Consider the following 19,776-nt stretch of genomic DNA (forward strand, 5'->3'; position numbering starts at 1 on the left):
GGGGTCAGAACAACGGCAAGAAAAGCAGCGTCTGCGCTCCTCCCGGGGTGTGCATAACGCGGGGGTCGTGGGGCTGAGCCCCCCCCCCTCCCCCAGAGAAGGACGGTGGGGCTGGGAACGGCGGTGGCCGAAGCCGGTTGGTGGCAGTTGGTGGCAACGGGAGATGGTGGCGATGGGCGGTGGTCGCAGTGTGAGGTGCTGGAGGCGAAGGAGGGGGGGGGGCTGCTGCGCTGGGAGCGCTGGGGACGGCTGCTCAGGGCTGGGGGGATGGGGGGGGGGGACACAAGGACGGGGGTGAGGGGGTGGCGGCGGTGCGTGAGCGCGGCCCCTCCCCGCCCATTGATGAAGCGATAGGCGCTGCAGAGGGGCGGAGCCAGAGCGGGTGACGTCAGGCGGGGCAGAGCCAATGAGAGGCCGAGCTGAGGGCCGGGAGTGGGAAAGCATGAATGAAAAGTGCCGCGCGCCGCTCCCCCCCGGCGCAGAGGCTGCGGGCAGCAGGTAGGTGCCGTGCCGTGCCGTGCCGTGCCGTGCCGTGCCGTGCCGTGCCGTGCCGTGCCGTGCCGTGCCGTGCCGTGCCGTGCCGTGCCGTGCCGTGCCGTGCCGTGCCGTGCCGTGCCGTGCCGTGCCGTGCCGTGCCGTGCCGTGCCGTGCCGTGCCGTGCCGTGCCGTGCCGTGCCGTGCCCATCTGCAGGCTCGGAGGTTCGGAGCTCGCGGCTCCGCGCCCCCTGCAGTGTGGATCTTGTCCGGCCGCCCCGAGCGAAGGAGGCTGAAGGTGGAGGAGGACGTGAGACGCGCGGAGCCTCCCGAGGAGAGGACTGCAGGTGAAGGCAGGAGTGAGGGATGCGGGCTGCTGGGGGAGGGGGAGGGATGGTGGTATCCCCCCCCAACCACCACCATCCCTTTTCCAAACCTGGAGGGTGGAGGCCGGTTAGCCGGGAAGGATGGAGGCACTGCGGGGAGGCAGCTCCGCCGGCGGTGGGAGGAAGGGTGAGGCCCGTAGGGCATCCCCGGGCGGGATGCGGTTACCTCCCGGGGAAAAGAGAACGCGAGGAAAGCGGAACCTCCGAGGAAGGTGGAGAGAGAGAGAGAGAGAGAGATTGAGAGAGAGAGGGCTGCGGCTCCCGAGGATGAAGAAAGGGCAGAGGGAGGCCGGGCCCGCGGGGAGGGAGAGAGGCTGCGGGTCCCCCCCAGGAGCAGTGAGCGGTACGCGGGGCCGGGCGCGGTGCATCCGCGGGGCCGGCGGTGCTGAGCATCGGGCGGGAGTCGCTCCCTCCTTTCCCTCTTCCCTTCTTTGCCACCGTCTCCTCCGCGTTCGTTCATCCCGTCCGTTAACCCCAGATCCGGGCTGCATTCAAAGCAACCCAAGTTATTATTTATTTGAAGCGGCAGGCTTTTCTATTCTATTCTTTTCTTTCTGTCTTTCTTTCTTTCTTTTTTTTTTTGCAGTCGTTTTGTTTGGCGAGCGTTAAACGCATTCGTGGGTGGGGATACGTCCTTTTATGTCTCCTAAATTACGGGTGCAAATTCTATTTGCTTTCATTATCACCGGCTTGGATGTATTATTTTGACAGAGCTCGGGGTTATTAAAAATAACGCGGCCTTAATCCTCGGCACCTGCAGAACGTCATTTCGTTTGCGAACGAAACAGATTTAAACTGGAAAGGGGCTCGATCCCCAAAACAGGCTGTTCCTGCGTGGCTGTCTCGTAATTCTGCTCCAAATGGTGTTTCTAAGGGCCCGATTCTGCCCACGGCACTGATGCTCTGCCTGGGCTGCAGCCGCAGGGCCCCGCTGTCGCTGCATGCTGGCATTACGGATCCCACTGCTAATTCTTGCATCTCTGTTTATTCGTTTCCTCCCTCATTCCCTCTCTAAAAGCCACATGCCTGGAAGCCCCCGGAGAAGAGGAGGTTGCCCTTTTCCTGCTAGTGCTGTAGACTTCAGGGGTTGGTTGTTATCTTTGGTTATCTAGCTGTATGAGTGGTGTCGATTCTTCATAAAGCTAGATAACCGAAAGTAAAAATAACCCCATTACACGCCTGAGGAGGATGTGGAGAAGAAAGGAAATTCATCGGGAGGAAGAGAAGGAAAACAAAAAGAAAAATGAAAGAGAAAGAAAGAAAGAAGACGAAGGAAAGGAGAGGCGGAAAAAAGAAAGAACAGAGGGGAGGAAAAAAAAAAAAAAGACAACTTTTTGAGACTGGAATTAAAAACCGAGGTAGGATTTCATGATTTCTTCATTTCAAGACCTGATTTGTCTCCTTTTAAGCAAGCATTTTCTGGTTCCGCCTTGAGCAAAATGGGGACGGTGCCGTTCTTTGCTCGGCTGCTGACTATAATTGAATTAACAAAGTAAAACTTCCCATCAGATTGTGAATTAGTGAAGCACAGGACCCAGACTGCAGATCGAGGATGAACTCTCATTGCGTAACCTCTCGTATAGCATCGCAGAACCCATAAATCAATACAGATTACCGTGCTGGATTATCTGTTTAATAAAGCAGCAACCGAGCACTGTTTATTAATGGTTGTTTTGCAAATATGAACACTGGATTCTTTTCCTTTTTTCTCTTCTCCCCACCCCCCCCCCCAACCCCCCCACTATTTCCAATCTATTTAGCTTCATTCCCTGACAGAGATAACTTGGTATCCAGATTAGAAAGAGCGATGCAGTGATTTGGAAAATGGTTTCTTGCAGCTTTCTTTGTGTTATTTTATTTTTTTTTATTATTCCCTCTTTTTGTACCTCTATCCAAACGCTCCCTTTCTTCTTTCAACCCTCTGCCTGTGAACGTTTCTTTGATCCAAGATTGGGGTTTTATTAACAAAACTATCTATTTAATTTGCCTTTGAAGCAGCGCGAGACGAATGGGGGGGGAAACTTGATTTTTTTTCTATTATTTCTTCTCTCCGAATGCCAATTCACACCAATCTTCGCTCCCTTCACTGTGTTATCTCTTGGCCCCTTCTTATGGAATCCAGGATTTCTACTTGCTCTGCTTTAGAAGGGGACTGGGGTTCATGGATGTGCATTGGGCGCTCCCCACCCACTGCTATGGCCAGGCTGCTTAGATGCCACCCGCCCAACCTGGCGGCCCATTTGGACAATGTCTTGATGCTGCTTCAAAGAACACAAAGCTCTCCGTGTGGGTTAGGATATATGTTACATACCATCTCATAACGGTCATTCCAAGGGTTGGGGGGGTTGCAAAGCTCTTAATAAAAAATGTATATGAGCCTTAGCGGCCGAACTGATGTTGGAAAGGAGTCTTTAGAGCATTGCACCTTGGGAGAGGTGTAGAAAAAGAGCTGGCTTTTGACCTGTGCTGGACCTGCTCATTTTGCTCTTGTGCTCATCAGAACCTTATTATTATTATTATATTTTTTAAAGGGAGAGGGAGAGTGGAAGAAACTGTCCCTGGGACCTTGTGCAGGGGGAGGCTGTAGTTCAGGATGCGGTGTGAGATGAGTCATGCTCCTATGATGACTTTAATTTAATAAACAAAGCCATTTTCACCTCCTCACCCACAGCCCCATAATTCAGACTCACTCGGTGCATGTGCCACCTCCCTGCACCCATTTCCTTGGGGATGAGTCCAGGAAACACCCCCTGCCCACACCCTTCTGGGTGTGCTCGGGTGCTGCTCTTGTCCTGCAGCCGAGGGTGCTGGGGCAGAGGGACATTTCTTTGTGCTCTCATTGCATCCCCTGCTGCTGCTCCAGGCTGGTGGCACATCCCAGGCCGGGGCCATGTGGCTGAGAGTGGAGGGATGGAGAGCACTGAGTCCATGGACGGTTTCTATGGGGCTTGTCCTGTGCCTGAGCATGGGATGGAGTCAGCCGCCTGGCTTTGGTGGCAGCAGGATGTCACTGTGCTGCTGTCCCCTTTGAGGTGCCCGGTGCCACCAGCAGATGTTTGGGTGCGGGTGGGCATCGGGCACAGCTGTGTGTCCTCGTGCAAGAGGCTCACTGGGGACAATGCAGTGGGTGAGGTGCTTTTATTGCTGGGGAGCAGCCACGTGCCACCCTCTGTTGAACAGTGGATTGGGTCTGGGTGGGGGGAGGGGGAGTGGTGGAAGGACGGTGCCAATCAGGGGCTGGGAGCAGCGTGCCATCATCTTTTGGTTTTCCCAGGTGACCAATCCTGGTGGGCACGGGGCCGAGGCGGTGCTGCCATAGGCTGTGGTGTGATGCTGTCACCTGCTCGGCTCTAACAAAGGCATGGGCAGAGATGGGGCTGGTGACCTGGGATGAGGGCAAAGCTCTGTGGGGAATTTGGTGACCCATGGAGTAGGGGATGCTCATTGTCCAAGCCATTCCCTGCTCAACCATCCCTACTGGGTGCAATCCTGCACTCCTAAGAGGGAATCGATACTCAGCAGCCCCATTTCTCCCACCCCATGGGGCTCGGGATGCTGTCAGATGCTCTCTGTCTTAGCAGAACTTCTTTACAGTCTCATGTCACTGCGGCAGGTGAGCATGAGCATGGCCATCCCAAGGCCTTTGGGAGCTGGAATCCTGCAGGCAGCTGTCCCCGACCCTTATTTATTTCCTCCTCTCCCCACTTTGCTCCCAGAGTGTTCTGGCAGTAGGAGCACTGTGTGTTGGCATGACGTTGATCTAAATTGCAGCTTATATGTGGCTGTTTAAGCTTGCTTGGACACTGTGATTTGAGTGGTTAACACTCAGCACTGTCTGCTCGCCTCTCCCTTGTGTCTACCTAACTGCTGGAGACGTTAATGGGAGAGATGCTTGCATGTTCTGTATTGAGCGCTCAGCCCTCCGTGTCCTTTCTCATGCTTGACGCAGAGTGGTTGGAGCAAAGAAAGGAGTAAAGGCGATACTAATTAATCACCGGGTCAGTGAGTGATTGAGAAGAACCGGCTTATACAGATGTAACCATTGACAAATGGTGATCTCAATTCAGTGCATCGTTTTCACCTTGAAATACCCTAGGAATGAACCTGAGGTTGACTTGCCTTTGCCTTAAACAAATGGCTGAAGCCTTCCGAGGTCTCCAGCCCTCGTCATCCCCACTGTGACCCATTGGGTTTCTCGTGCTATGGGCCAGGGAGGTGGAGAATAGTGCGGTCACAAAGAAACCATGTGTGTGTGCGTGTCTAAATGCAGGAATATCTATGTTTCAAACTCCAAGTAATTGCAGCAGGGTTGCAGTGCTGATGGATGGATTCTGGTGATGCTCACGAGGGAGCAGTGGGGTTTTGGGGTCTGTGCCTCACCCTGTTCCCAAGGCAATGCTGTTGGGAATGTCAGGTCTGTGTGGGTCTGCTCCTCGTTGGCCTGGGGCTGTGTCTTTGTGCTGGGAGCAGCCGTTCCTCTCCAAATAAGCAGGACTCCCAAGCCCTGAGGGTTTCCAAGGGCGTGATTTTCACGTTGGGATTATGACAAAGCGTCTGAGTGGGCGCACTGAGTTCCTGGAGGAACCAAATTGGGCCCTGTTGAATTTTGGCAGTGAGAACAGCATCCCGGGGCTGTGCTCTGCATGAATGGTGTGCCCCCGAGCTCTGCCCCCGTTGCAGATTTGGGACATTGCAGTGCTCTGCAATGAGTCTTGCCGTGCCCCGCATTAGCGCTGGGCATCCCAGTGCTACTTTTTCCCCTATAGCACAAAAAAGAAAGCAATGAGGGGCTTTCTCCATTCCTATCCCCTCAGCAAGCCAATGTGGCACATGGCATCCACCAAATGGGAGTCGACGGGTGCCCTGGGGGGACAGCTGATGGCATTTCCCTCGGCAGCAGCAGGGAGGAAAATGCTGAGCTAGGCACTGGTGGGGCCGGGTCGGTCGCTGTGATGCTCTGAGGGTGATTGGATGTGAAAGCAGAGCTGCTGGCTGCTTTCTGGCTCCCCATTTGCCTCGTGTTGCAGGAGGTTTGGCTGGCCTGGGACAATGTGACAGCACTGCCATCGAGATAGGAGCCTTAAAAGTAGTTCTAGAGCCATGGTCTGGTTGCCCTGTGGGGTTTTTAGGGATGGGGAGAGCCAAGTGTGAGTGCTCCGCTCTCTGCCTTCTCTAGAATGCAATGGAAAGGCAATGGCTGCTGGCTGGGGGGCTCGAGAGCAGGCAAGCATCTGCAAAGCGGTGCTGTCGTGGTGGGTTTCGCAGGAAAAGATGGGAAATGCACTGAGAGCTGAATCACAGGGCAGATCGCTGAGGTCTGTGAGGGTGGGAGCAGCTCCTGGCTGAATGTGCTCCGATCAGCGGTCTCGTGCTGGTGTGACATGAGGATTTGCCCTGCTGCTGCTGAGAGCCGGTGCTCGTGGCTACGATGCTGAGCTGTGTAATCCCTAAGCTGTGGCTCTGACAGCCCTAGGAGGTGTAAAAATCATTCTAATTCCACTTTCAGGGCTTTTGGTGTCACCAGGGCAGGGACAAAGGGGGCAATGCCAAGTGTGTGCGCTCGGTCTCAAATCCCTGCACATGGATCTTGGGGAAAATGTGATTAATAAGTGCTGGGGATGAACATGGGTGTGTGTGATGGGGGTATTAACCACCCCAAAGTTGTTTTGTTTGGAGGAAAAAAGTGTGTATATATATGTCTGTCCTTGGATCCATTTTGTTCCCTTTGATAGATACTGTGTGGGTAATGGGGAGGAGATGAGGGGCTGCAGGACTGTGATTCCCTTTTGGAAGCACTGAGTGCTCCTTGGGAAGGAGGAAGAGCTTCCCTTGAGGTGTTAGCTTTGTTCCAGCCCTTCCTCCTGCTCTAACTTTCAGTCAGTGTCAAAGGGAGGGAAGCCTACAATTAGGACTGGTGGGTTCTGAGTGGGTTCCTCAGCCCCAAGCGGGTTTTGTGCCCTCCTGAGCCCCTGACGCACCATGGGCTGCGCCGTCCTCACCTCCCATGAGTGAGCTGTAGGGGGGGAAAACAAAATGGAAAGGAATTGTGTCTTCAGATGGCCTGGCAGCGTTGTCTGGAGCTGCATGTGGGGTTGATGGGAAAGGTGTGGGGAGCTGGGAATGTAACTCTGGCTGACGAAGGGCAACAGGGATGGAGTTTGCTTGGAAGCTTGGGTTGATGCCATGCAGAGCTGTTGGTGTTCAGGGACTCGTGGGTGCTGCAGAGGGTGAATGGGCCACCGATGGCTGCGGGTTCTGCACAGACCCCACCTCCTGGGGAGTTTGCTCCCTTCCTCTGCTTTGGTTTAGCTTCGAACCACCAAAGCCCGGAGAAACCTGCTCCCTATTAAAGCATATCGAGATATAACATATAAAAACATGAAGTTTTATCTCAAGGCCATTCCATTCCAGAGGAGCTGGGTGCTTTCTGGAGCACGCGCTGCGCACGGCCGTAGAACCCACGGCTGCAAGGCTCTCTGCTTTGCGGGTTGCCATGGAAAACCAGGATTATTCAGCTTGTGCATGGGCAGAGGGGGCCAGCACCATCGTTTTGAACATGCACCGTGCTGGCCCTGGTGGGAGCCTCGGCATCCTCCCTGCTCTCCTCCCGCAGCCCCAGCCCCTTGGCTGGGCTCTTATCTCCAATAATCCTCCCATAAGAGGGCTTTCTGCTTGTTATGACACCCAGTGAAAGCGTGGGAGAAAGATCCTTTCTTCACCCTTGTCCTCCGCAGCCAGCCACTAGCCTGAATGGGAGGCTTTTTTGTGTCCCTGTGTGCCTGACTAATTGAGCTGAAGGACTTGCGTCTGGAAGGGCTTGAAAGGGACTTTTGTTGCTGCTGCAGAGTTTGTGGAAGGCGAATGAGCACTGCTTTCTTAAGGGATGCAGGTCCTGGGCAAATTTGACTCTCGAGTGCTCACGCCTCTGAGGTCTTTGGGAAAATTAGGAGGAAAAAAAAAAAAAGGGTGGTGGGTTTGCTTGCTTGCTTTCTTTTTTTTTTTTTTTTTTCCTTGCTGAAAAATGGAGTCTGGCCCCCAAATGCTTTGTGAGCCGGCTTTAAAACAGGGCTGAGAAAGCACTGAGATAAGAAAATGGTGGTTTAAAAATAACCACGCCGCCTCCTGCGTCCTCAGGGCTGACACTCGGAGCACAAATCCCCTCCGTGACCTCAGGAGGAATTGAGGTTCCACCATCCAACGGCGCTTCCCAGCTGTGTTCTGCCCCGTCATGCTGCGAGCTGATGGGCACTGAGCACCCCCAGCACTGCCCACACCCCTCCGTTCGCTGCTGCAAAATCCTCTTTCCCTTTTTGCCTTTGCTGTGATGGAAGGGGTGGGAAGTCGGGGTTCTTGACGCAGTTGCTTTCCTTAGGGCATGGGGTTGTCCCATGGGTGCTGTCTGTGCATGGAAGGGTGCAGAAGCACTCGGCATCACTCTGTGCGCGGTGCTTCCAATGGGCCCTCGTTCATTTCTCAGGGCATCCTCATCCAGGATGGGGAAAACTGAGGATGTGCAACAGAATGCAGCCGGGCTTTCTGACAGCAGTGCAGATGTGGCCATTGGTGCAACTGGGGGAGGGTGCTCGGCTGCCCAATCTCACCCCAGCCACATTTCCCTGCACAATGCACCTTGCGGACATTTCCTTGATGCTGCTGGAGATGATGAGGGGTAAATGCATCGACAGAGCTGGAAAGTCCAAGTGAGGACCAAGGCCTCGCATCCCCCTGTGGCGGCCATCCAAAATCACTCAGCCTTTTCCTCTCCCCTGATCTCCAACTGATCTGCAAACTGTGGTTTCTCTTATCACCTCAATGTAAAAATTCTTCTTCTTTTTCCTTCCCTTTATCATTTTTCCTTTTTTACCCTTCTCCTCCCCAATCATGTAATTCCCCAAGCTGCCAGGCTGCACTCCTATAGACGTGGATAGACGTGTTCCCTTTGCCAGTGGGGTTCTGGCACAAAGCAGCTGTAAGCATTTTTGGAAGCTGACTTCCAATGGGGTGGGATGGAGGCTGTGTGTGTTGGCGTTTCCATGCCCCCAAAGCACCGCTTTGTGCCTCGGGGCAGCCAAAATGATCTCCTTGGGGCCAAAGAGGTGATGAGAAACAGAGCAGAAGGGGGTGAAGCAAATGGGGATGGCTTCTAAGGGGTCAGATGGGATAGAGAAGGAGGAGGAAGGAAAAACAAAGGGAATAAACAGGAGTTCCTTTAACAATAATAATAATAATAATAATGGTGAAAATGGTTAATAATGGTTAATAGCACTTTTTTTCACGTGACTCAATGGGGGGAGGTTCGATAAAGTCGAGTGATTTCCACCCTGTGCTAAAAGCATGAACTCTCCTTTCAGCCACCTCCGCTCCTCCTTTGCTGCGGCGCTGGGGATGCCGTTGACTCCACCAGGTATGTGCAAAGTCCCACCCTGTCACCATCCCTCCCAAATGTCAATTTACACTCCATCTGTGCTCTCCTAAGGAAGCATCTAAAGCATCTTCCTAAGGAAGTTTGCTTCCTCAGCACCGTGATATGATAATGATGCTGCAGTCTCAGTCATTGGCAATAAAGCGGCTGTTGGCGCCGGGGCGGCTGCACCCACCAACCTCTCACCACGTGTGCATTCAATTCATTAAAAAATCAATATTGGAAATCATGGTAAGAACGAAAACCCCCCATTTCCAGCTTTCTGGAATAGCGTCTATACTTGGAAATAGAAAGCAACTGGAGGTGCACTCAGCAGCAGAGCATGGCTGGTAGATTCCCAGCTAGAGGACAGGGGGTAAATACAGAAGCACACATTTTTATTCCTCTCTCATCCTCATTTTGGTAAGGGGGGGTTCACTACTCTCTTCCTTTATATTTTGACACTCGAGGCTTGCAGAAATGCTCAACATTATAGCTTGCAAAGCGGCCTGGGATCAGGTGAAAGACATATAGAGAGCACGCATTCCAACGCATGGAAACACGATACTATCAATGCTAATCAATAAAAGCCTAACCCTAACCCTTACGAATGACTTAGCCATATGCTGTGCATGCACCTTGGCCCCCTGCAGCAGGCACGGGGCTCTGCCCGGGGGTTGTTGCTTCGAGCCCAGCGTGGCCTTGGTGTGCTTGGAGCATCCCAGGCGCATTGCAGCGCTGCTGCATCGCAGCCGCTGTTTCCCATGCGCTCCGTCCCTCCCAGGTGATAACACCATGAGAAACAGTGTCACTTTTTCTTTTATTTACTGCTTTATTCCCCTGATACCCCACCCCCCCCCCCCCAAAAAAAAAAGGAAAAAAGAAAAAAAGAAGGCTGGGATTTCAGTGATGTTATTTTTTTTGGCTGGGGGTGATGGGACGGTGGCTCTGCGCCCTCCTGGATGCCAATGGCCAAACCTTTGGAGGGTGCCATCACCCTTTGCCCATGCACCACGGTGACATATTTCACGTCTGTTTGATAGCAGCCTGGTGGGTTTCTTTCCCCTCCCTTCCCTTTTTTTTTTTTTCCCTTTTTTTTTTTTTTTTCCCTCCCTCCATTTCTGCATTTCAGCCTTTGTCTCATCTCCCACCGGCGCCTAACGAAGGGGCAGCCACTCCCACGCCAATGGGGTTTTTGTTGTTCTTGTTTTCCCGGTGCTTTGTTCCCCTTTCCACCCTCTCTGTGGCCCTCATCCTACGCTTATGGGGATCCCAGTAAGGGCACGGGGCTGGGGTGCCTGGGGAGGGATGGAGAAGCACAAAGCCCAGGCACGACCAGGGCTCTTGTTGTCATGGTTGTGAGCGAAAGAGTTAACCCATTAGCAATTCTGAGCCCTTCTTCCGATAGTTAAACCTGATTTGCATGCATTTGCATAATGAATGTCATTTGCATTCCTGGAGGTTGGCTACTTCTGTGGGAAAAGTCAAAGCGGGATTGCAAGGAGGGCGAAAAAGGGGGGTGTGTGTGGGGGGGGGGGGGGGGGGGGAGGTCGGTGAAGAATGGAGGGAAGATTTCCCCGCGCCCCACGCGCATCCCTGCCCCCTCCGCTGTCCTCGCCCAAACGCTGCATGTCTTTTCCTTTTCCCCCCATTTTTTCCCCCCTCGATGCCTTCCTGCCTCTCCCTTCCATAGGATAAAGCCATAGCATAAAGCCAAGGGCGGATGGGCCGCGTCGAGGCGAGCGCATCCTTCCTGCTTACCCCCACCTCCTTCCCCCCCCCCTCCCTCCTTCCCCTCCTTTAATTTCCCCCTTCTAATTCCATCTTGGCTCCTGTTCCCTGCACCCTCGTATGCAGGGGGCTGCGGCCCTCTCCCTCCCCTCTCCGTGGGTGCATGCGTGCTGGAACGGTAGCAGAAAGGGAAAGAAAAGGTGCGAGCCACCATTTTAGGCAGCCGACATAAAATGGCCGATGCTCGCTCGTGGCTGCAGCCGCCCCACATCTCCGCCCGTGGTCCCATATCCCATCATGGCCCCACACCCCACTCGTGCCCCGTGTGCTCGCCCTAGCCTTGCTCACCCACCTTTTCCCTTTGCCACCCATGGCGTTCGCCCCAGCATCCCTCCCAGATCCTTTCCTTTGGATTCATTTCCCATTCCTGCAGTGGGGATGAGACCAACGTGAGCATCCGGTCCTTTCTACACCACGTTTTGGGGTGGTCGTTAAAATTTGCTCTGTGCCACGGGGGATATTTTGGCTTCCTTTGCGCCAAACGATCTCGCAGTGGCTTCAGCCCACATTTGTATTATCATGTATTGCAGAAATACTAACGAAGCAGCTGTTTGATTATTTTTTTTTTCCCTTTTATTGGACTGAGAATGTTTTGTGGCTGCTTAAAGATTAGGGGGGGGGGGGGGGGGAGGGAGAGGGGGAGTAATATCAGTGCAAAATACAACCAAGATCATCCTTGCCCTGCAATGTGGCCCATAGGGCTTCATGTGCCCAATGGGCGGTTTGATGGACAAAGAGGATGGCACTGAGGTCAGATAGGAGCAGGAAGATCTCCCGACCTGCTGGGAGCTTTTTGATCGATCGATTCTGTTCTGATACTCGAGGTATTTATTTTGGGGTGCTCTATTTGCAGAGCCCATTGTGAGTGGTTGCTGGTTTGGTGGTGACCTCGGTGCTCCATGAGCTTGCATTGGTGCTCCCTAATGTCTCCCCATTTATCTGCTGCTGAGAGAGCAAGAAACCTGAAAGTCTGAATGTGTGGGATGAGCTGAAGCCCAGATCTCTTTATATCCCATCAGGTTGGAGCATGAGCTCCATCACCCCGTGCCCATTTTGGGGCTGAGGCCGCCATCTCCATGCAGGCATTGATCCCACAGAGGCAGCCCAGCACCTCCAGCCCCGCGCGTGCAGGAATGGGAACTCATTCCCTAACACCCACAAAAATGCATTAAGGCTCTTAGCTGCTCAGCTGAGCTGGGGCCGCTCAGCTGATTTCTCACTGCTTGGATTGGGGGGGGGGCGGATTTTTGTGCCTTTTTCTTGCTTTTTATGCTGGGATGCAGGAGTGGAGTGGACGTGGGCTTGGGGATGGAGCTTTGGCATCGCTGCTCTGTGTTGCTGAGCCTCCATCCTTGGCTTATTGCTTCCTTTCCATTGCTTGCTCCTCTCTGGTTTCTATACTGTTATCAATGATTTATGGGGCTGAAGGGCAAGAGAAAAGGATCTTTCTCTGGCCCCATTGCCTTCCCCTGTTAAACATGCCAAATAAATTTGGCACTGGGCACTTAAATCTATGTGTAACCCATGAATTGCCATGGATGGAAGCAAGGTTTATGTGGAGGGGAAATACACAAGGCAGAACAATATGTAAAAAATAAAATAAATCCGTGCTGGCAACCCAGAACAGCACAGAGCAATGGGGTGGGGAAAGCAGCATGGGGTCCTACTGAGCTCCAGCATCACCGCTGCAGGGCTGCCTTGGATGGCTATGCCACAGCACTCAGCATCCCCAGATCTGCACAAGCTCTGGGTCTTGGGGCTGGGCTTCATTTTTTTTTCAGCAGATCCAGTGGCAGGGGGAAGCCTAGGGACCACGGCTTCCCATGAGGCAGGGTTCTTTCGAATGAGGTTTGTAGCATTTGGCTCTGCCTTGTAACTCCTGGGCTGGAGGTCCACGGGGATGAGGGATGCTGGGTGAATTCTGTGGCCATAATCAGCTGTAGTGCAGCTGGGGGGTTCTGGGGCTGACATTTATCCCGCTCTCATCCCCTTTTCTCTTTCTCCCCACTAGTGCAGACAGTGGCTTCCCCTGCTGTGATGCCCCACTCGTTTCCTGGGCAGCCAAGAGCAATGCTTGAGTCCTGGTGGAAGTTCATTCAGAATTGCCTGGTAAGAGCATAGATTTTCATGGCTATCCATAAGCCCAAGCTCCTTGGACTGAGCAGACTCCAGCACCTTCCCCATGGGTGCAAGGACCACACTATAAGGAGCGTGGTCTTGCTGCTCACCATGCACTGCCCGGCTTCTCACACCCCTATGATTCTGTTCCACGATCTCTTATTGCTGTTTTATTCACTCCCAACCCTCCAAACCCACAAGCAGCATCCTTTGAGGCGCTTATTTGGTGGTAAATCTGGGGAGGAGGGTAAGGAAGGCGTTGCTGTTGCTTGTGGTTTTTAACTTAGTTTGTGTCTCACTATTGCCTGAACCCAGGAGCGAAGGCTGGAGAGGAAAACCACAACCACAGCAGAGCCTGGACACGGGGAGCTGCTAGCAGGACCCATCTCAGGGACAGTCACTGTGTGTACCTTCCTCCATCCTCCTCCTGCTCCCAGCAGCTGATGGCCTGGAGCAGCACAGAGCAAGCCTGGCATCGGGCTATAGGGACACCAGGAGCACCCCGGGGATAGGACCCAACACCATGCCACACTGGTGAGCCTGGGGGGGGGACACCAGGGGGGCACAGGTGAGGCGCTGGGGCTGCGGATGGGACGGGGTGTTTATTAACGTGGCGCAGCTGAAGCGGGTGCTCTGCCAGTGGTCAAGGCTGCTCCACAAACTGAGCATTGTTTCCCAGTAGGTTCGGCGCATTTTCCCCGCTCCCCCCCCCCCCCCCCCCTTCCCTTCCCCTTTCCTCTCCTCTCGCCTTCGCACAAAGATGTCATTGTGCCGGGAGCTCGGTGATGGCAGTGTTGTTATTGGGTTCAAAAAAAAAAAGAAAAAAAGAAAAAAAGAAGAAAAAAAAAAGAGAGAGAGAGAGAGAGAGAAAAGAAAGAAGTGGGGAGGGGGGGGGGACCCAACAAGGTGAAGAGGTTTAAATCAGCTTAGCCCAAATGCCAATTAAAAACCAAAGAGGATTAGGCTTGTGATCAGCAGAATAGACCATCATTGTGCCCAGCTGAGGGTCCCCGCTCTGGGTCCCGCTGTGGCAGTGCAGGGTCCAGCTCTCCAAGTAGTGAGTCCAGGGTGTGGGCAGCAAAAACAATGGGGTTCCTGGTGGGAGCACCTTTCCTCCCATGTGTTTTTCTTTTTGTTTGAGTTGCACGCAGGCACTCTCGCCTTGGTTCGAGCTCAGCTGAACAAGGAGAGCTCCTGGTCTCTCTGCCAAGGGGAGGTCTTCTTTAAATGGGTTTTGGGCTGGGTTGGGTGCCACCGTCATCGTGCTGTTCTCATAGGAGCATGAGGGCATCATTCTGACCTCTGCTCATGACAGTGAGCATCACCTTCGATCCTGGGGGTGATCAAACACCAGGAGCATCACATGAGCCGTCCTGCAGCCAGAGGGTCATAGAATCACCTGAGCTGGCAAGAGCTTTGAGGTGTAGTGCAACCATGAACCTGACCTGCTCCATTCCATGCTTGTCCTGTCCCCTCGTGCCACAAGGCTTCACCCACCTGCTCCGTGGCTTCCTACTCCGTTTGGCTCAGTGCTTTTGTTCCATCCACCAGCTTGGAGGAATAGAGCTCTCCAACGGTGTGCGGTGATGCCCGTGAGGTCCTGGTGGTACCCTGGGGTGGCTGAGGTGGTTGTGTGTGCTCTGCCCTGCTCTGAGCATCTCTCCCAAGGCTCCTCTGCTCTGGCTGATGTGCTTCTTGCTGTTCTGGTGAGGGGCTTTGCCTTGCAGGATGTGGCTGTTGGATGGGGATTGCTCAGCCACCAGCTTGCTCCCTGTCCTCAGTACAGTGCTGGGACGATGCGTATTCCTGCTCATGGGGGTTTAGCTGTTTAGCTCCAGCATCTCTGCTGCACGGGGATAGCCTGAGACCTTTCTTCTTCAGCCTGATGCAGCATGGGGGTTGGGGTTCTCAGGGACTGAGAGCCCGCTGGACCACATCCCATAGGGATCTTTCTCTGTGCTACTTGAAAGCTCATGGGATAAGCTGTGCTGAGCTGTGGAGCCCCCAGCAACCAACGCAAATTGTTCCAGATCTTCAGCCACAGTGAGGAAATAGGAGAAAAAAAGGCCTTTTTTTGTGTGTGTGTGACAGTAGGAGAACCTGGACATTCCAAATAGCAGCAGAGGGAGCACAGTCACAGGGCGCAGAGCATGGGCGGCGGGCGCAGGAAGCAGGGATGCTGCTGGTGGGGAGGTGAGGGCAGCAAAGGGGCTTTCTCCCCACACGCATCACCCAAACACAACGCCCAAGGGTGCTGCATCCTCCCTACCCAGGGATGCTGACGGGCGCCCAGCGAGCCCAGAGGCTGTGGGATCGGTGAGAGGGGATCGGCCCCGTCCCCTTTTGTCGCCGCCGTGTAATTTATGATATGAGAGAGGACCATTGTCTGGGCCCATCCTGTATTTTTTCCGAGGGCTTTGCCTCTCTTCCCAGCCCCCCGCTGTGCCGCCACTACTGTACCGTTGCTATGGGACGAGCTCCCCGCGCCGCCGCTATGCGAGCAGAACCAGGGAGGGCTGTGAGCTGCGCCTGGACCCATCTGGAGCCCCGAGCCCCTCTGCCGGCAGCATTGCAGCCCCGCTGACGTGCCCAGAGCCTGGGAATGGGGCTTTCAGCCCTTCCAAGTTCACGGCCACCGGAGGCATTCAGCTGCCGGGGGGGCAGTGGGAGCAGGGCCGTTTGGCTCCATTCTCCCTTCCCCTCCGCCTTTCAGCACCGCGATGTCCTCGCCGCATACAGATCCCCCATCCCTTTCTCCTCCTGACAAGTGCGCACATAAATAAATTACCCCCACCGGGCGAGTGTGGAACAATCTGTCCCCTAAATTCTATTCATCGCCAGACAGGACCCATTATTCCCCCGATTAAAGCCGCTGGAGTAGCTTGCAAGGGTTACAGTTACTCTGTCAAACTGTAAATAAGACACTAAAAATAAAGGGTGCTGGTGAGAGAGGGAGAGAGAGGGGGAAAGGGAAGCCAGACTAATGCCTGCTGCTAGGGAAACCGAATGAATCCCTAATGACGCCTGTGTACAAACAGCAAATAATGAAGGAAAAGTGACAAACGGACCTCGGCCGCGCTATGGGATGCAGGAAGCTCTGTGTCACCCCACTCCCATAGGGCCAGCAAAGGGATGGTGGGGATTCAGACCTTGCTTTGCTTGTGGAGGGGTGCAGGTCTTGCTGACGTGCTGATTTTTAGGATGCATTAAGCCCCCTGGCCTGGGGGACGTTGTCTCTGCCTGAGTTTGGTGCAGAGGAGCATCCATCAGCTGTGCCCGTGGAGCTGTGGGGTGTCCCCCAGCAGGCTGAGCTGATCCCAAGCACTTTGCTCTGCCCCCTTGCCAGTGATGGATTGCAGTGGGGGAAGCAGCCAGCCTTAGAAAGCCTCTTTGGATGCAAAGCATTTCCCCTCTTGCAGCTTGCTTGCCAGCTAGAAAAGGTGCAGGTGCTCACTTCTCCTCCTCTTGCACCATAAAGCCCAAGAGCAGAGGCCAAAGCCCAGAGGCAATGTGCTCACGTGGGGTTTTCCTCAGTTCCAATGGGGCAAAGACATACGGGGTTTATTTCAGGTCCATCTCAGAGCATTCTCATTGTTGCCAGCCTCATGCACTGGGAAAAGCCACCAGGTTAAGGCTGCCCATCAGTGCTGACATGGATCCTTACTCAGTGAGGCTTGGAAAAACTGCAGCAAGGAGAGGCGTGGAGTGGGGCATCTCCAGGTGGTGCCAACGCTCATCTGGAGGAGATGGAGCCCAGGAAGGGGACCAGGAGAAGATGTCCTGGGTGGGAAGTGCTGCAGTCTGCCTTTCTGAAGCAGAGCCACACGCTGGGGGTTCACAGATGCTCACAGTTGCTCCAGAAGCATTGCTCACACCAACACCGTTCCCCAGCCAGGCCAAGCTGGGGTTGAGCAGCTTTCCTTCCACCTCAAAGTGGTGGAAAAAAAAAAAAAAACCAAAATACACACACACACACACAAAAAGAAGAAACAAAAACCCATTTTCATTCACTTCTTGGCTGCGAAGCCACATGGCTCCAAGCAGAGTTCCCCTCTGCGCTCCCCCTGCCCTGCTCCTCCCCTAACCCTATCCCTAACCCTAACCCTTACTCTTACCCTATCCTTGGTGGTGACACTGCTGGGGATGGAGCCCTCACATAACACTCGAGGCAGTGCTGCTGGTCCCTATGGGGAAGTAGCACCTGCAGGGCTGGGGAGTTGGGTGCAAGCAGAGATCCCCAAGTTCCCCACTCCAACTGGATAGAGTTGGGTAGACCAGTCGGATAGACCAATCTTTGAGAACACAGTGCTGATTTTATACTTAGTTTTCATTTATTAATGGAAGGAGGTATTCTCCTCCTCCATGGCTGCAGAAGATGTGGAAACTCAGGCAGACCTTTGGCATTCTCTCTCCCCATTCCAATGCAGAGAAGTTTTGTGTCTGCCCATCCCTCCCTTTTCATGCGCTTTCCCCCGGGTCATCCAAGTGAGTGATTTCCCACCTATGGACATGATCCAGATATACCAATTTAGTGCTGCTTAAGAGCTTGTAGGAGCTGCAGTCAACCCCTTCTGTCCTCAAGGATTAGGATGAGGTGGACCTCCTCTTTGATCGAATCCTCAATTGCAGATTGTGAAGGTGTTTGCCAGCACAGCATACGGAGCGCACACACACAATAATAGCCAGGTAGCATGCACGGCTAAATCACTTTTTCTTTTTTAATTTTCATTAGAACCTCCTTTTAGAGTCCATTTAAATGCTTCCCTGCAGGCTCGTATTGGGCTGTTAAGGGCTTCATTTGAATAAATAAGTGCAGAGGTATGGGAGGAGCATCCCCACCGCCCCCTGGAAGCCCCAGCAACAGTAATGGCACCAGAATGCAGGCGAGCTGGGAAGGAGCTCCATGCTATATATTCCATAAAGTAGAGTAATTAAGTATTGCTAGTTTTGATGACTTCAAACAGAGCAACTCCGGGAAATAAGCCCCTTCTTTATAATTAGTGGGATTTCCTCTGCATCAAATGGGGAGATTGATTCTTTAATCTGCTCACATGCTTTTGATTTGGTCTCTCAGCCGCTTGTACCAACTGCTTCCACTCCCTGCTCTTGCTGATAAAACCTTACAAAGGAGATTTTGGGAAGGCATGACCCGAGCTGAGGTCTGGGATTTTTGTTCTGTGTGGCTGTTTTGTGTGTTCTTAAGTTGCCTGAGATGATGGCAACGATGAAGGACAAAATGCGCATTAACGGCCACCTTACGTTGGGCACTGGGTGGTGATCTGTCGCTGCTCTGCAGCGCGTTGCTCAGTCTTTGCGTGCTCTGAGCACCCCCAAAATGGACACACTGCAGAGCAGGAACACAGGGATGGGTGCAGGATCACCTTGGCTTGGCCCCTTGCAAGCAGCAATGTCGAGCACAGGTCATGCAATTAGGGAGCGGTGAGCACGTAACTGTGCAATTATGCAAATGGGGACCAAAATCACTGTTTTCAGCAGAAATGCCTGAAGATGAAGGCAGGAGCTCTGTGCAACCTTGATTTAAGCAGGGAGTTCCAGCATGACCCCATGGGGATGGGCAGGGAGAGGGTGGCACCGGGGGCCAGAACAAAGCCTGAATGGTGGCACCCGTATTTACAGCGGTATCCTTTCCATTTCAGGTGGAGAACACAAAGCTGGAAGAGGGGAAAAAAAAAATCAACAGAAGAAGAAGAAAAGAATGGAAACGAAAGTCTCCAAACTCAGGAGATCTGTGTTAATTGCTTACGAACGTCTCCATCCCAAAAGTTATCCGATTGATGTTGTCGTGCTTTTTTTTTGACAGCCTGTCTGTTATGTATTTTTTTTTAAATATTCATGCACCGAAATCTAATTACTAGGCAAATTTAATGATAATGAAATGAAGGCACTTTAGCAGAAAGCATAGGGCCTTGTTAATATTTTCTCAGTCTCTGTCTTGCTCACATTTTTTTTTCACCGCCGCCTTTCTTGCAGTATAAAAGAATTGCCAAAAATAAAACTTGGATTGCTGAAGATGTTTGTGGTGGCTCTTTTTATAATGATGGGGGATTTGTGAGGTGATTAAAGGTGTTGGGCAAAAAAATCAAGTGAGCCAAAGCTAATCGGGTCAGGCAGATGAAGTATTGATGTTAGGGAACGTTATGGGGGAGGACGGGTGCATGCATGGATGGATGGATGCATGCATGGATGGATAGATGGATGGAGGGATGGGTGGATGCATGGATGGGTGGATGGATGGGTGGATGGATGCATGGATGGGTGGATGGATGTATGGATAGGTGGATGGATGCATGGATGGATGGATAGATGGATGGATGGAGGGATGGGTGGATGCATGGATGGGTGGGTGGATGGATGGATGGGTGGATGGATGGGTGGATGGATGGGTGGATGGATGGATGCATGGATGGGTGGATGGATGGATGGGTGGATGGATGCATGGATGGATGCATGGATGCATGAATAGATGGATCCACAAAACACTCATGGTGCTCAAACCCTTCCTGCACCTGGTAGGTCCCACCTGAGACCCATAAGCAATCAGGGGCACCTGGGGCTGCTGCTCTATTTAAAGCCAGGTGCAGAAGA

General features: G+C 53.2%; 1 long non-coding RNA gene and 1 other non-coding gene across 3 annotated transcripts; both read left to right on the plus strand.

The window, feature by feature from the left end:
• The first annotated feature begins 434 nt into the window (after positions 1 to 434).
• LOC107055111 lies at positions 435 to 19,200 on the plus strand. 2 transcript variants are annotated; one of them, XR_006932121.1, is made up of 6 exons: positions 435 to 498; positions 732 to 821; positions 1,879 to 2,218; positions 13,064 to 13,161; positions 13,486 to 13,704; positions 18,828 to 19,200. It is a non-coding gene; the product is annotated as an uncharacterized LOC107055111 (long non-coding RNA). The 2 variants fall into 2 exon arrangements; XR_005841812.2 differs by lacking the exons at positions 435 to 498; positions 732 to 821 and having other exon boundaries at positions 931 to 2,218.
• Positions 1,945 to 2,030, plus strand: MIR9-4 (microRNA mir-9-4). The gene has a single exon (NR_161956.1). It is a non-coding gene; the product is annotated as a microRNA mir-9-4 (primary transcript).
• Positions 19,201 to 19,776: the final 576 nt, after the last annotated feature.

The sequence above is a fragment of the Gallus gallus genome, chromosome 25 (assembly GCF_016699485.2).
Source record: "Gallus gallus isolate bGalGal1 chromosome 25, bGalGal1.mat.broiler.GRCg7b, whole genome shotgun sequence".
In the NCBI taxonomy this organism is placed as follows: Eukaryota; Metazoa; Chordata; class Aves; order Galliformes; family Phasianidae; genus Gallus; species Gallus gallus.